General features: G+C 43.3%; 1 protein-coding gene across 4 annotated transcripts in view; it reads left to right on the top strand.

The window, feature by feature from the left end:
- Kirrel3 (kirre like nephrin family adhesion molecule 3) overlaps positions 1-15,109 on the top strand; it is a 555,265-nt gene that overhangs the window by 307,870 nt on the left and 232,286 nt on the right. The gene's annotated exons all lie outside the window — the stretch shown is intronic.

Consider the following 15,109-nt stretch of genomic DNA (forward strand, 5'->3'; position numbering starts at 1 on the left):
GAATGGTAACAGCCCACATTGACTGGGGATGGTAACAGCCCACGTTGACTGGGGATGGTAACAGCCCACATTGATTGGGAATGGTAACAGCCCACGTTGACTGGGGATGGTAACAGCCCACATTGATTGGGGAGCTTCTGTGGATTCCGTGGTGAATAACTCATAAGGAAGTCTGAGGGCAGCAACAGCATCACCCACACAGGGTAACTACATTGAAACTCTTCTTTAAATTATATTTTTAGTTAGCTTATATAGTCGTAGGTTCCATTCACACACACACACACACACACACACGCACACACACACACACACCCTCACCTTCCTCCATCTCACAACCCTCATCTCTGCTTAAATCTTTCAACCTTAGTATTGTCCCCTAAAATTCCATATCACGTGTGTCTTACTGTCTTCCCCAAACCTCTTTTTAATCCCTATGTGCTTTAAAATTCTTTACCACCCCCTCCTTTCTTAAGGTTCCATCAGCCTAACAGGTCATGAAGTGACATCATGGCATCTTAAGGTGAAGCCACTTGCCAGATTTTCTGTCCTCTCTTACAGTACTGACAATGGGCTCAGTACTCAGGGATCATTGCTCATTTGTGAGGAAGGCTTGAGGGTAGTGAGAGATTAAGGTGAATCCTTGTCAGCCTCCTCCTCTGTCTCATGAGACACCTGGTGCCCATTTCCCTGGTGCCTCAGTTCAGTCCTGAGAGCAAATATCAGCACTTTGTTTACAGATGAGGAGTCTGTGCTTCAGAGAAGCTGAGTAGCCTGCCCAGCATCATCACCGGAGTCTACAAAGAGGAGGGCATGAATGTAAGGATGGAGGGCATTCAAGAGATATTCTCAGAAGATCACATGCTTGCAGCACTCATAGAAGTAGTGCTCAGAGCATGAGGACACACTGCCATCAGCACTGTGACATTGTTCTCTTTATTTGAAGATCCTTCATATGACCTACCTTTTCAGTAGCTATGGATTTGAGGACTATCTTATGGCTTTTCATCAAATAACATAGCCCAGAACTTTAAGTCAAGAAACAGCTGCCAAGATGTTTCTAACTTTGTAGCCTGATCTTGACATCTGGCCACCTCTGATTCCCAAATAAATACATTCTTTCTCCTTTCTAGATTATGTGACTTTTCAAAACTGAGTGCAAGAGAGAGAGAAAGGAACAGAAATATTTCTATTCCAAGCTTTCGTATTTCTAATGTATATTTGGTTTTCCTGCAAAATATTTCTTGTCTCTCAAGACTTGAGGTTCTGAATCAGATTCATCAGGAATACCAATGCAATACTGTTAGCCTTGAAGCCCCCTGAAACAGAAGAGCGTGGGAGTAGGGTTAACACTACAAGAAAATCAGCTCAACTAGCATTGATTGAGCACCTACTATGGGTGAGATACAACAATTTGTGAGTCTGAATCACTGACCTCCAGGTTATACTCTGATACAGTGGGAGGGCAAATGTGTGCACACATGCACACGTGTGCGTTAATTCCCATGGGCATGCATTCAGGAAAGTTACTGCTTACTCAGCCCTCCGTTTTTCTGTAGTGAACTGAAATGAATAAATCTCTATAAACATCCTTCCCTGTGTGAGACCTTGGAAATAAGTCCTATTTACAAATATTCCACTGGCCCTCCTACATCAAGCTCCATACTCCCATGATGACTATAGGCAATAACATGAATAAAGCGCAGAATGAGTTATTTCTGCTGACCATCAATCATCACCGTTCCTGGATAGATGGGCAAGTGATCAGGCACAAGGCTGCTCTTGGAGGTGCCTGGGGATGTCTGCAAATTCTAGACCCAAAAATGCCAGGACTTCTATCTTTGGATACTAGAAAGTCTCTGCCCAGGGAAAGAGAAGGTAACAGGCAGGTAGGGGACAGGGGTTCCCACCATTCTTCTTAGCCATTTGCCACCCAGGAGGGAGATCTAAGTCCCTTTAGTCATCGCTGCAGGAAAACGTTTTGACACGAACTCTCATACATCATGACGAAGGTTAGTTACCAAAATGCGCACATTTGCCTTAGCTGGATTCATTTACTACCCTTTAAATTATTTCTCAGCCTTGCAAATCTTGCTGTGACAGACGGAGCAAGGCGGGAGCACTAAGTGTTCGTTTTTCCGTATAATATATTCCAATCCTGTTAGGTCGTGCTGCTGAAGGTAATATTTCTGGCATTCATTTAATGAAATTGACATTGATGAATGGTTAATTATACAAATTACATTCTTATTAAATCCCCTAGAATCAGTGCCTTACATTTTCCTAGCTATGGGCTCCTTACAGTTGATACCTCTTTTTTTTTTTTTCTTTGCTTTGCTTTGCTTTGCTCTGAGTATCTTCTCTGTTGGCTGCTACAGAACTCACTCTGCATATTTTCCCTCCTTTAAGAAACTTTGAAAAGCATTTTTAAAAATCCCCTAGTTAAGGCAATTACTGAAGATAAATTAATCTGCACAGGATGTTTAAGCTCTTGTTCTTGCATCCATTTTTTTCTGTTTCTTTCTCCTCTCTAGACAGCTCCTGCCCTGGAAGGGTTGCAAGGAGGGAAGATTGTCTATCTCCTGCTGAATAAAAGGTCTGATGGGTCAGGGAGGCTTCAAGGAAAGAGAATTTAGCTGTGTGGCCGAGTCCCTCTGTTGGATGCTACCGCTCTATCTATGTATCCTCTGGCAAAGAGTAGATGAAGCAGACTAATAGTAAAAGCTCGATCAGTGGCAATGAGTAGCCCCTAGAATACTAAGTACCTCCAGCTGGTGTGTTTCCAAGAGAGCAGGCTTGGTTTTGCCTTCTCCCTGGGGAGCGGAAGGGTGAATCAGGTTCACCGAGTTCATTTTGCTGTTACCTGGCTGGTCACAGAGGCAACCGATATTTACTGCACAGCTGTTATGGAGTGAGTTCACACTAGCCAACACCAGAAATTGGGGACAATCTCAAGGAGTTGATTCAGTTGTAACAGGAACTTCCTCTTAATGGACTACTGTCAGCCTGGATTATTTCCTACAAATGAGAGATACCAGAAAGGACTCACTAGAAAAATCAGACCCAGTTTTCAAACCCACTTCATCTTTCAAAGTCTCCCAATAAATGGACCAAGATGCTTCCTTCTCTGGAAGAGTCATAGGTGGAGTGCCAGTGGACTCTAGTAGCTTGGATCTGGGGTATTTCAACCTGAATTTTCTCCCTGAACCTTTCCTTCCCACAGCAGGCTCAGCCAGTGGCCATCCCATTGCCAGGGTAGGTTAGGCTAGCTTGATTAGTTTCAACCTGTAAATGTACACATCTTGTTGGATTCCTGAGCAGTGAGCCGTGGCTGGAAGCAGTATTCTGTGTCCAATCACCAGTAAGAATAAACCTAACCTGATTTCAGTGGAACCTATGGAGAAAGCTCATCGTTTATGCTGAGTACCATGAAACCAACCAAGCTCTGACAAACAGCCTGTCTTAGGTTTCACATGTCCCTTGAGCATTTCCAGAGCTTAATGCTTAAATGACCCATCAAGGAAGTCATAGAGCAGTGATGAGTGCTAAGCACTTTGATCATCAGAGAGACCGGAGTTCAAATCTGAGCTTCACTCTTTCCTAGATATGGAACCTAGATATGGTGAGAGAGCATGCATGCACACACACACACACACACACACACATCTACATGTGTGTCCTCATCTACAAAATGGAGGCAATGATAATACCTTCAAAGGGGCTGAACTTTTTCACCTACAAGAACAGAATACCCCTCTAGCTATAGCTTAAACCTCAAAGTTACGTATTGTCTCTTAACCAAAGATCCGAGAGTTAGATAGCCTCAGTGCTTTTCTGCCAGCCAAGTGATGTACTCAGAGAGCTAGACTCTTGCTGTCTTAGGAATCTACCTGTTTCCAGAGCATGTTGCTTTTCCATACACAATGTAGATGCCAAAACTTGAGAGAGCATATACATCACGAAGGAGCAGTGGGTAGCACCAGCTAGTCCTTGCATGGTATGTTGCCTTTCCCCCCCCCCTTTTCTAAACAAAGTATTTTCCTCATAAATCCCTTAGCATTTTTATTAGCATAAATCCCTTAGTTTTTTCTGTTCACTCATTGACCATAACTTGGCAAGGTGCCACTGTTTGGCAGTAGGTAGGTAAGGGACAAGGAAATTGGAAGTGGCTTTTGAGTATTAATTCAGCTCGGCACCTCCCTGAAAAGTGAGTTTATATCTAACCACCTCTATTCTTGCCCTGACAACCTCAGTGTGTGTGTGTGTGTGTGTGTGTGTGTGTGTGTGTGTGCTGTTGTCACATTCCTACATGAAGGCATGGGGAATGGGTGGGACCAAGCTGTGGAAGTTGCTGAGGGGAGGGGAGGAGGTGTTCTTCTGGACTCTTGTCACATTCTCTAATGTCTAATGTCTCTAATAGCCTTTAAAGGCTATCCCATCCGACCAGCAAGAGCTCCCCTTCTCCCCTCACAACCTAGGAAGGAAAGTTCTTCTCTAACTCTCATTTCAGCATCTAATTCCATCTCCATCTGGGCCAGAGTCTGCCTGTGCAATCACATAGCACCAGTTTTAATTGTGTAGCAAGGGGGGAGCTGGGCGAAATGAATCAGGTGCTGTAAGCTCTGAGGGTGAATGTAATAAATAGACTATTAAGTTAACCAAGTTTTTGGCTTCACTAGTGAGAGCTGCCATCTATCTTGTGTGGTTTTCTGCATGCTTCATTACCACATATAACCATACTGAAAAAATATGCCTTATCCTTTATAATGAGATGATAAGTTCCCATGGTAGGCAGAGTGCCCCACCCCTATCCAAAAGCTCTATGAGATGGAAGGCATCTGGGGGGCTAGATCATCACTCCATGTCTAAGGGGATGACAGTGAGGCCAGTGACTGAGAAGGACTAATACCTTTAATTGTATAGCCCAGGACATCCCTGGAGACTCGGATGCCTTAGGACTCAGACACAGTCCATACAATAGTATAGAAAAGGGACTTTGACTCTGATCACTAGGTAAATGACTACTGGGAGTCCAAGTCAAAGGTTGGGTTGGTACCACCCCTGGGTCAGTCTATCCATCTTGTAGCACTTTGCCCAAGAGAATCCCTGAATATCCACAGGGAGACCAAGCTGGATGCTCTGCCCAGTGCTGCCTCTTACACTCCCTGGAGCCTTGGGCATGTCATTTATCCTCTCTGACCTTGTCTCTTATCTGTAAATGAGGGGAATTAGGACATTATACGGAAGAACTCATTACTCCGCACACTGCCAGTATCTTTGCTCCAGATGAAATGTGTGTGTGTGTGTGTGTGTGTGTGTGTGTGTGTATTTTCAGATCAGATAAATCTATAAAAGTTTTGAGAGACCATGTATATTACAGAATTCTTCCATTCAAATGGAATGTATAGCTGGCTCTTAAGTCTTTAGGGAACTCACAGCACCTGTCCCTAATACACAGCTGTACACCTTCATGTGCAAGTTTGAGAAACACAGAATCCGTGGTGAGGGCATTTTCTAGAACCAACCCAGTTGTCTGGGGGACCAAGAGACTCAAAGAGGAGGAGAAAATGCCCCACTTCTATCTGTAATATCTGTAACCAAATCCACTGCAGGACATTAGCAGCACCATTTTCCACTAGGAGCTGCCTCTCCACCCCTCCAACTCCTTGGGTGAGCATTCCTCAGGGTCCCGTGCTTCCCAGCCTGGAAGATTTTTGCCTGAATTCTGATGACTCAACCTGTGGACAGTCTCTAGTCTAGTCTCCCTCTGGTATCACAATTACCTAGACAAGCCACTTCATTACAATATGCCCTAAACCTAACCTGCCTTCCTCTCCCCTTCTGCAGCCTCTTCAACTTGTTAGACCCCCACATATTAATATAAAATTATAAATTAATAAATAACATCAACTCCCCTCCAGTCTTCAAACCTAAAGCATGGGTAATAAGACTACCTCCTCTTTCGGCCTGTTGATCAACATGCTGTTTTGGTTCTGCCTCCTGAATCATTTCCTCTCCTTGTCTAGGATTACGGGTATGGATTCCAGAGTGGTCTCTGGACTTCCAATCGCCCCTCATTAATGCATTACCCAGGCAGCTGCTGAAGTGATCATTTTTCTGCTTCAAACAGCTTCCCGTTGTCCACAGAATAAAGTTCAAACTCCTAGGCTTGGCTTACAAAACCTTTCATGAGTTGACCTGTTACTTCATCTCTTTTTAATGTCCTACCTCCACCAGACCAGCTTCCAGCCATCCAGGAGGCAAGCTCTTTGTTCTTGAGAGTGACAAAGACAGATGGGAGGCTTTGGGGTGCCCCCATATTACTTACTGATTAACCTCCTTTGTCCCTCTCACTCCCAGGCCCCCAGATAAAGAAGAATTGTCTAACACTTCTCCCTGCAGTCTTCAATCCCATCACAGCAGACTTCCTTTTCTAAGATCCCACTCCAGCCCTCACCACCATATGAGAGCAGATGTAAGCCTATGCAGAATGCTTTTGTCGTAGCCTCAGTCCAAAATGGTAGGCTGTTAAAATATAGAATAGAGCCTTAATTAATAACACGCTCAGTGTATAATCATAGAGCAAAACAAGGAAGGTCTGGCCCATTAGATCAAGCATGCTGAGTGCTGTGAACAGCACAAATCCATTTCTAAAGACTTGAACAGTCGCTGGGAACACAAAAGGTCAGATCATTGGCTCAGTTGGACTTGATAATATGAGACTGGTGTGTAAATAAAGGCTGCGATATTAGGATGATGTGTTCAACAGATAAACGAAGCCAGCTGGGAGACTCTGGATATCAGTCCCCCTGAGGATCAAAGAGACTGGTGGAATGGGGCCTGAGCAGATTTGACTCCCTGGCGTGAGGGTCATCTACAATCACTGACCTAGAACGTGCCCCAATAAAACCAGGTGTACCTCCTTTTCACATAAGATTGACCTTTCCTTCATGTGCTTACTGGTTCACAGCAGGTCCCTTCAGGTGGCTTTCATTTTCAGGTAGAGGTCACATGCTCTGCCATCTCCTCTAGTTATCTCAACAATGGGGCTGCCAGCTTAGGACACTGAATGAGTGTGCCGAGAAATCACATCAGCTCCTTGAAACCCATTACCTATGACCATCTCTTAGGCAAAAGCAAAATTGGTCACCAAGAAAAAGTGAATTGCAAAGCCCCTGGTAGTTTCCCTACTAACTCCTTCAGGTGACTTGATAGTGAAACCTGAGAAGAAATGAATAGGTCCCAATGAGTCCTTAGGCAATAGCAGGGCTTGTAGGTAAATGTCTGTGCCCGAGGATGGGTTTCTTTGGGTTAGGAAAGAGAGTGTGCATGCTGGGCAACAGTGTCTTGACTCCAAGTAGAATCTGGCAGAGTTTGAAGCTCTGTCGCCTAAGAGACAGAAGAGCTGAGCAACAGCCTTCCTTACACGTAAAGTGTCTGGAGCCCCCTTTCTTAGGACTCTTGTTTGAATGTCTTCGATGGAATCAGGACTGAGTACCACAAGGTTTTACATGGGCATCCAGTAGGTACTGAAAAACCTGACTGGAGATTTCTTTGCCTTCAAAACTCCAGACCCCGTGAGATACACCTGAGGACTGCTTTAGTCCGAATGTTTGAGTCCCCCCCTCCAAGATGTGTAAAATTGAAACCCAATCCCTGATGTCATGGTGTTAAGAAATAGAGCACATGGCAGGTGAGCAGGTCTCTGCTCTCTTGAGTGAGATAAGTTCCCCTGTGAAAGAGGCCTGAGGAAGAGGGTTTGCTCCTTCTACCACTTGAGGACACATAAAAAGCACCATGAACCAGCAGCAAGCCTTTAGCAGACACCAAATGTGCTTGCTCCTTGATCTTGGCCTTCAGAACTGTGAGCAATAAATCACCCAGTTTAAGGTATTTCGCTATTTCAGCCCAAACTAACACAGGGATAAATCTGACATAAAGGTAGACATAAAGTCTTTGAAGTCTCTTCTAAAGCTACAAAATTCCCAAAACACTTCTCAAAAGCAAATTGCTCCTGGACTGGGAGTGTAGCTCAGTGGTAGAGTGCTTGCCTACCAAGCTTGAGGTCCTGATCATCCCTGGTCCTGAAAAACATAACAAGAAGAACAACAAATTGTTCTTGCCTTCTTTCTGGAACATTCCAACAGAACCATGTGACCTTCTAGTCTTCTCATGTAAATCTCCAGTCTCCAACTAAAAATACTTCAAGCCCAGTCAGGGCTGAGAGTTCACTCAATATCACAAAGGTAATGGGAGAGCCATGGTCAGAAGTAGCCTCGTTTGTTGAGAAGACTTTACACAGACAAACCCTGCAGGTGTCTACTGAGATCATTTTCCTCCAGACTCTTATGTTAGATGGGGGAAACTAACGAGCAAGGAAAAACACAGTCTACCGTCTCAAGCTTACTTAAATGCTTCTGTGGGCAAATTAAGATTTAGGGAAAAGGGTTTTTTTGCAGCATCCAGCTCCTATCCATATACCCACAGGACTCTCCTTGGAATGTGGAGAGTCTGAACCCGTCTGCTTTGCTCCAGGACTGTCCTCGGAGTATTCATGATGGGTGAGGCTCCAGGCTCCCATTTATTTTTCCCTCTTCAGTTTCTGGGCCAATCCCAATGGCAGGCAATGAATGGAAACACAGATGAGTCTTGGAAACATGGAAAGAAGCAATTATAGACTCCTTCCTTTTCCTGCCCCCTCCTCCCTGTTGGCTCCTGAGAATTAGCATAAATTCCTTGGTCAGGAGAAGCTATCAAAATACCATCCATCTGGATCTAATTTCCAGAGCTTCTGGGCTCGAAAGTGACCAGAGTTAAAGGTCTATTCAGAAATTTTTCTCTTGCAGTCTGCCAGAACCCAAATTCTGCCGGCAAGCTGTCTGTCCAGGGCTGATAACAGATGGAACTGGCTTGAATTCTGCACACACAGCACAGTCTCTCACTGACCAATCAACTCCATGCCTTACCCAGCCAGCTGTGGCCTTGTTACCTTGAACTTCATCTGTCTGGGTCTTCTGCTTTCCTCAGGTCCTCTGTCTCAGCAAGCTGGCTACAACTTATTGCCTACCATGCCCAGATCCACTTCTAAGATTATCGCAGCCTTATTGGCACCCTTCTCTTCTGCTTTTCCAAACACCATTTCTTTCCTTTTTAAAAATTGATCAATTTTCATCATTTTATCTACATATGCAATGTATTATTCCACTTAATCTCTATGAGCATCTTTCCTAGGTCCATGGCTTTGGCTTTTGCTTTGTGACAACCTGGATGACCACTGCATGGAAATTATCCACTGGAGCCATCAGTGGGTACATAATCGAGGGCAATGATATTTCCTCTCCCTGGTTTTATCCATGGACAGTTCATCAGTGAAGTGTAGGGGGAGAGAGCCATTTCTGCCTCTAATTCTTTATCCCAGACACAAAGAGGGCAAGGAGACTCTTGGCTTATTATACTACTTTATATAATTTGATAAAGGGCAAACTAATAATAATTGGCTTTTTTAACATTTGATATTTAACACAAAGCAGTTATGGCATTATTCAAATAGAAGTGAGAACAATAGTTGATGGGTTAGTCAGCAACTTTGTTAGTTTGAAGGTTTAACAAGTCAAAGGAAGAACTGGTTGTATAAATCAAAGAAAGATTTTTCTCATTTATCTAACTAGATAATAAAGTCCTCAAGTATTGTGAGGCTGTTTTAATTATTCTTTGTATCCTCATAGCTCTATGCACAAAAGGAAGGACATATTCCGTGTGTGTGTGTGTGTGTGTGTGTGTGTGTGTGTGTGTACATGCATGTGTTCATTCTATTCTATACTCACTAGTTCTTCACCTGTTCATTCCTCTCCCTGTCCAGGCACCTACCAATGACTACCACCTCTCTATAACTGGACTTTCTCCTGTATTATACAGATGGAATTGTACCATATATGTTTTTTTTTCAGATTGGCATCTATCATTTTGCAATGGAGTTATCCATGTCGTGACCTGCTAGCTCTTTTCTTTTTAGTGCTCCATGATGGTTCATCCTATGGCTTGGTCCACCCTTATTCATCTAGCTTTGTTCCCTGCTGAGGGGCATCTTTGTTGCTTTCTGTTTTTGATAGATACAAGTACAGCCACTAGAAAGCTTCACAAAAAGGTCGAGTGCACACATGAGCTCTCAAACCAGCTGGACAGATACCCAGGAGTATGAGTGCTTGCCTCATGGTAAGACAGTGCCTGGTTTGCACAGTGGCTCTGCTATGGTACCTTCCCACCAGCAGTGAGGAGAGTTTCTTGTCTTGATGATGCCATCAGCTCTTTGGATTTCAGCCACTATAATGTGTGTGTCATTGTACCTCATTGTCCCTTTTAACTTGCATTTCCTTAGTCACAAGTGATAGGGAGCATCTTTGCCACGCTTCTTTGCCATCTGTTTGTGTTATTTGGAAAATATCACTTGTATCTTTCTTTCATTTTCCCGAAGGACAGCTTGTTTTCTCACTGCTGAATTTTAAAGAGTTCTCTGTATATTTGGGGCCCGAGTTCCTTTAGTGATATGTGATTTATCAATATTTTCCCTGTCAGTGGTCTGTCTTTTCTAAAGACTGACATTCTCAAGAGTTTCTTCAGCAAAGAGTGTTTATTTGAATACAATCTAAGTTGGCAACTTTTAGTCTTAAGGATCATGGCTTTTATGTTTAAAAAACCCATTCCAAAACCTAAGGCCACACAGACTTTATTTCCCTCCAGTTTCTTTTGAAAGTTTTATATGTATCTCTAAAATATATCATGAGTTAGTTTTTATGTGTCATATAAATTGTGTTTATTTTCTTTTTTACATTTATCTGGCTAATTGTTTTTATTGGCAATACTGTCTTCTCTTCACTGAATTGCCTTGTGCCTTTAAGTTTATATCAGTTGACGTCGCTTGTCTATGTCTATCTCCTGTTCTCCAACCTGTTCCACTCATCTACTTGTCTATTAGCTCAGCAGCACGATGCTGTCTTGGTTCCTGTAGCTTATACTGAAATCACATCATATGAGTCTTCCAACTTGGTTCTTTCTTACTGTTTTGCTGACTACTCTAAGTCCCTTGCCTTTCCAGAAAAATATTTATACTTGCTGTCAATATCTATAAAACAATTTGCTTGGATTTCTGTTGTGGTCACATTGACTCTGTAGATCAGTTGAAAAAATAATTGATAACATAACAACATTGGCTCTTCCAATCTATGAACATGGATTTTTTTTTCTCCAGTTTGTTCAGCTCTGCTTTGATGTCTTCCCTTGGGGTTGTTAGTTTTTGTTCCCACCTTGGAAGAGGAGAATTGATTGCCCAAAATTGTCCTCTGACCTTCATACCCTCCATCCATAGCCAGTGGCATGTGCACATCTCTATTCACACACATCAAACACACAAGCCCAAATAATAACAACAACAATAGCAATTTAAGTTAAATTTTTTAAAACCCAGTAACAGGAAACAAAACTTCTGAATATTTATTTTGAATCTTTCTTTACTGTTACAAGAATTTTTGGTGGACTATTGGAGGCTGTTCAACATAAATAATTGTGTCATCTGTGAACAAGGATAATTTTAATTTCTCTTCCCAATCTGTATCGTCTTACTACACTACCTAGGGCTCACAGAACCACACTGAATAGGAGCTGACATCATCTCCTCCCAGCCTTAGGACAAAAGCCTTCAGCCTCCTGCTTATGTGTGTCATGTTAGCTCTGGGTTTCCTTTTAAAGTCTTCTATTCCTAATAGCTTAACAGCTTTTGCTACAAATGGACCTTGAACTCCACAATGCTTGGGCATGTGTTGTTGTTGTTGTTGTTGTTGTTTCAACATCACATTGCTAGTTATATGGGCATTTATTTATTGGAGGCGTCAGAAAAATATCAGAGAGACCTTTGGAAGGATTAAAGTAGGAGCTGAGGCAAGAACTGGGGTGACCTAAAGTAGAATAGAGGTGGTGGAGAGAAACCAATTCTGAATGTATCTTGGGGGGGAAGGGACAACGGGATTTGCAGCTTATTGAATATGGTGGAAGAAGATAAGACAGACACCAGGAGTCTTTTAGACAAGGGGCTTGAATAGCTGGAGGGATCATATTTAAACACACTGACTTATTGAAGACTGGGAGAGGCAGCCCAGCAGGGTTACCAGTGTCTTTTGGACATGTTACAGTTTTCAGCAGCTATAAGCCACACATACAGAGAAAGAGAGAGAGAGAGAGAGAGAGAGAGAGAGAGAGAGAGAGAGAGAGAGAGAGAGAGAGAGAGAGAGAGAGAGAGAGAAGGAGGGAGAGAGAGATTCAGGGAAGCAGTTGAATCCACAAATCTGGAGCTGAGAGGATAGGTCGGGGCCAAATTTATAATTTTAAAAACCATCTGTATCTCAGTGGTATCTGAAGCCTTGGAATTTCATGCCATTACCTTTGGAGAAAAATATAAATGGAGAAGAGAAGAAAGCCCAGGAGCCCTCCAACATTTGCTGGCTGGCTGCGCAATCTGACTCATGGGAGGGCTTGAATGAGTGAACCACTCGGAGAGCAAGCATTCAGCACGCACTGCAGAGATCTGTAGCCCTGTGCTTGGAAAGATGTATTGCTTGCAAACCAGGACTTAAAATCTAACTGCCCGTGCTTAGCAAAGCCCTTAAACATCCACTAAAATATTACAAGAATTTCCTAAAGGAATACAAGGGCTGGGGACTGTGTTCATGGTTTAATATGTGGGGTGAATAGCAGAAAGGCATCCTCAGAGGGAGAGGAGGTGACGATCCAAGGAAAGAAAGAGGAGGTAAGCATTTGAAGCAGCCTGGGGAGAAGAGGACTCAAGACAGGGAGCTTAGGTCTTAAGGTCTTTATCTTTTCATCTGTACAATGGGTGTAGCAACTCCCCTTCTCTGTCAAAATGTGGAATTCCTGCTCAACGGAAATGAGGCTCTCCCTGGAAACTCTCTCCCCATTTTCCCAATGCACACCCCCCCCCCCAATACCAGAGGAAGAATTCTTAGCTGCAGTATAAGGGCCAAGGGGCTAAAATGGAAGTGAGAGTTAAAAGACCAGGTAAGGCACTGAGGGCAATTACACTGTTATTAAAAATGAATGGCATACCACCAGCTCATTAGAGATTTGAGACAGCGGAGGCCACCATACGATACTGGATGCAGCTGAAGGGGGGTCTTCTCTTCTAAGGGACAACCTCTGAGTCTGGATACTCGGTCACACTGAAGGAAAAAGCATTCTGGGGCTGGTGTCACTGCTGCTTCTTTCCAAGGCCAGGGTGCTAAAGTCTGTGTTTATGTTTCCACAACACTCAAGTGCTGAGTTCCTTGCCTCTTAGGTAATGGCAACAGACAATGCACAGGGGGCTCCTAGGTCCTGAGGAGAAAGTCTTCATGACTAGGACTGCTGCTTATATTTCTCAGCTTTCTATTACTGTTATAAAATAAAGGAGACAAGATAATTATGATGAAAATGGAGGTTTGTTTCACTCACAGTTTGGGGGTTCCATAGGCACAATGGCTCAGTTTTGTAGAAGGGGATTCTTGAAGATATTACAGCATGGCAGATCATGTGAGAAGAATGTATGTGAGAGGTATAATTACATCCCAGGACAAGATGGTAAAGATAGATAGCTGGGTGGTACCACACAGATACCTTTGTATCAACCCTCTAGTGAGCACTCCCCATGAGTTTTCACATGAACTACTGTAAGCTCTTCCAAGGACAGGGTCCCCAATGACATACCAAGCACCCACCAAGCCCCACCTCTTAAATATTTCATCACTTCCCAACAGTGTTACCTTGGACATAAAAGCACTGACACACTGGCCATTCAGGAACAAATCAGACCTAAGCCATAACACTGTCATGTCAGAGATGTGTTCTGCCATCTCACCAGGTGATGTCACAGCTGGAAGTCACCATCTGTGGGTCATCATCAAGTCCTGATCCCACTGCTTCCTTGATCTTAGGCTTCTGAGTCCCAGATTATTCAAAAACTAGAGTTCTGCCATTTATAAGGCACTATGTTTATAACATTTGATCACAGCATCCTAAACTGGCCAAGACTCAGGCTCAGCCATCGACCTCTCAGACAGTGCTGAAGTTGTTCAGAGACAAAGATTCCTTGTGGTCTCAGATTCTAAAGAGTATGGCTATACAGTTCTGCCCTGGCATTATCAGCCATGGAATTTCTCTCCAGGCTGCAGGGGCTTCAAATCAGAAAATACCAACTCCTTGGGCCTGAACAGCATTCAGAGAACTTCCCTGATCCTCCCCAAAGAAGAATTTCCTTAAACATCGCCATCTTTGTTCTCCTATAAAATAGCACTACACACACACACACACACACACACACACACACACACACATGAGCTGTAAATATCCATGATACCCCAAAAATGGATCTCAAAACCCAGACACCAGTACAACTGAGTAGCCTTGAAGAGACTGTGTGGAAGAGAAGCAGGGGCTCAATTGTTTGCTAAGGCCATCACAGCAAAGTAGAAGTCATTCCAGGTTCGGCTCTCTAGGGAAAACCGCTTCTGCAGAGGCTGCCCATCTCTCTCTCCTCTCTGCCATTCTTCCTTCCACCTTGCATTGCAAGTCAAAAGTTCACCCTTAAAAAACCCATTTTCCAGGCAATTCTCTTCTGCAAAATTCCATTAGAGGCAGAGGCAATGTGTGCAAGCTTGTCTGCGAGCAAGCCAGCTCTTTCTAACGCCATGTTATTGCTCTGGCTGCAGCCGTTCCTAGGCAGGCAGTTTTGATCCAAAATGTTTGTGGAACAGCTTAATATCCAGCCACATATGTACAGTACTTTGAAAGATACTTGTGAGGTGGAAATTGTTTGTGTAGAATTCAAGGAAATAGAAATAGACTTCCCTTTGATTGAATTCATTAGTGGTACCTTCTGGGGTTGTTGGGTTTGGTTTTTTTATTTTTTTTTATTTTTTTTTGTTTTGTTTTGTTTTTTTTTTATTAAGATTTTATTTTTTTCCCAATTTATTTTTTTTAATTAGGTATTTTCTTCATTTACATTTCAAATGCTATCCCCAAAGTCCCCCAGACCCCCCTCCCACTCCCCTACCCACCCACTCCCACTTCT

This window comes from Mus caroli, chromosome 9 (genome assembly GCF_900094665.2).
Source record: "Mus caroli chromosome 9, CAROLI_EIJ_v1.1, whole genome shotgun sequence".
NCBI lineage: Eukaryota > Metazoa > Chordata > Mammalia > Rodentia > Muridae > Mus > Mus caroli.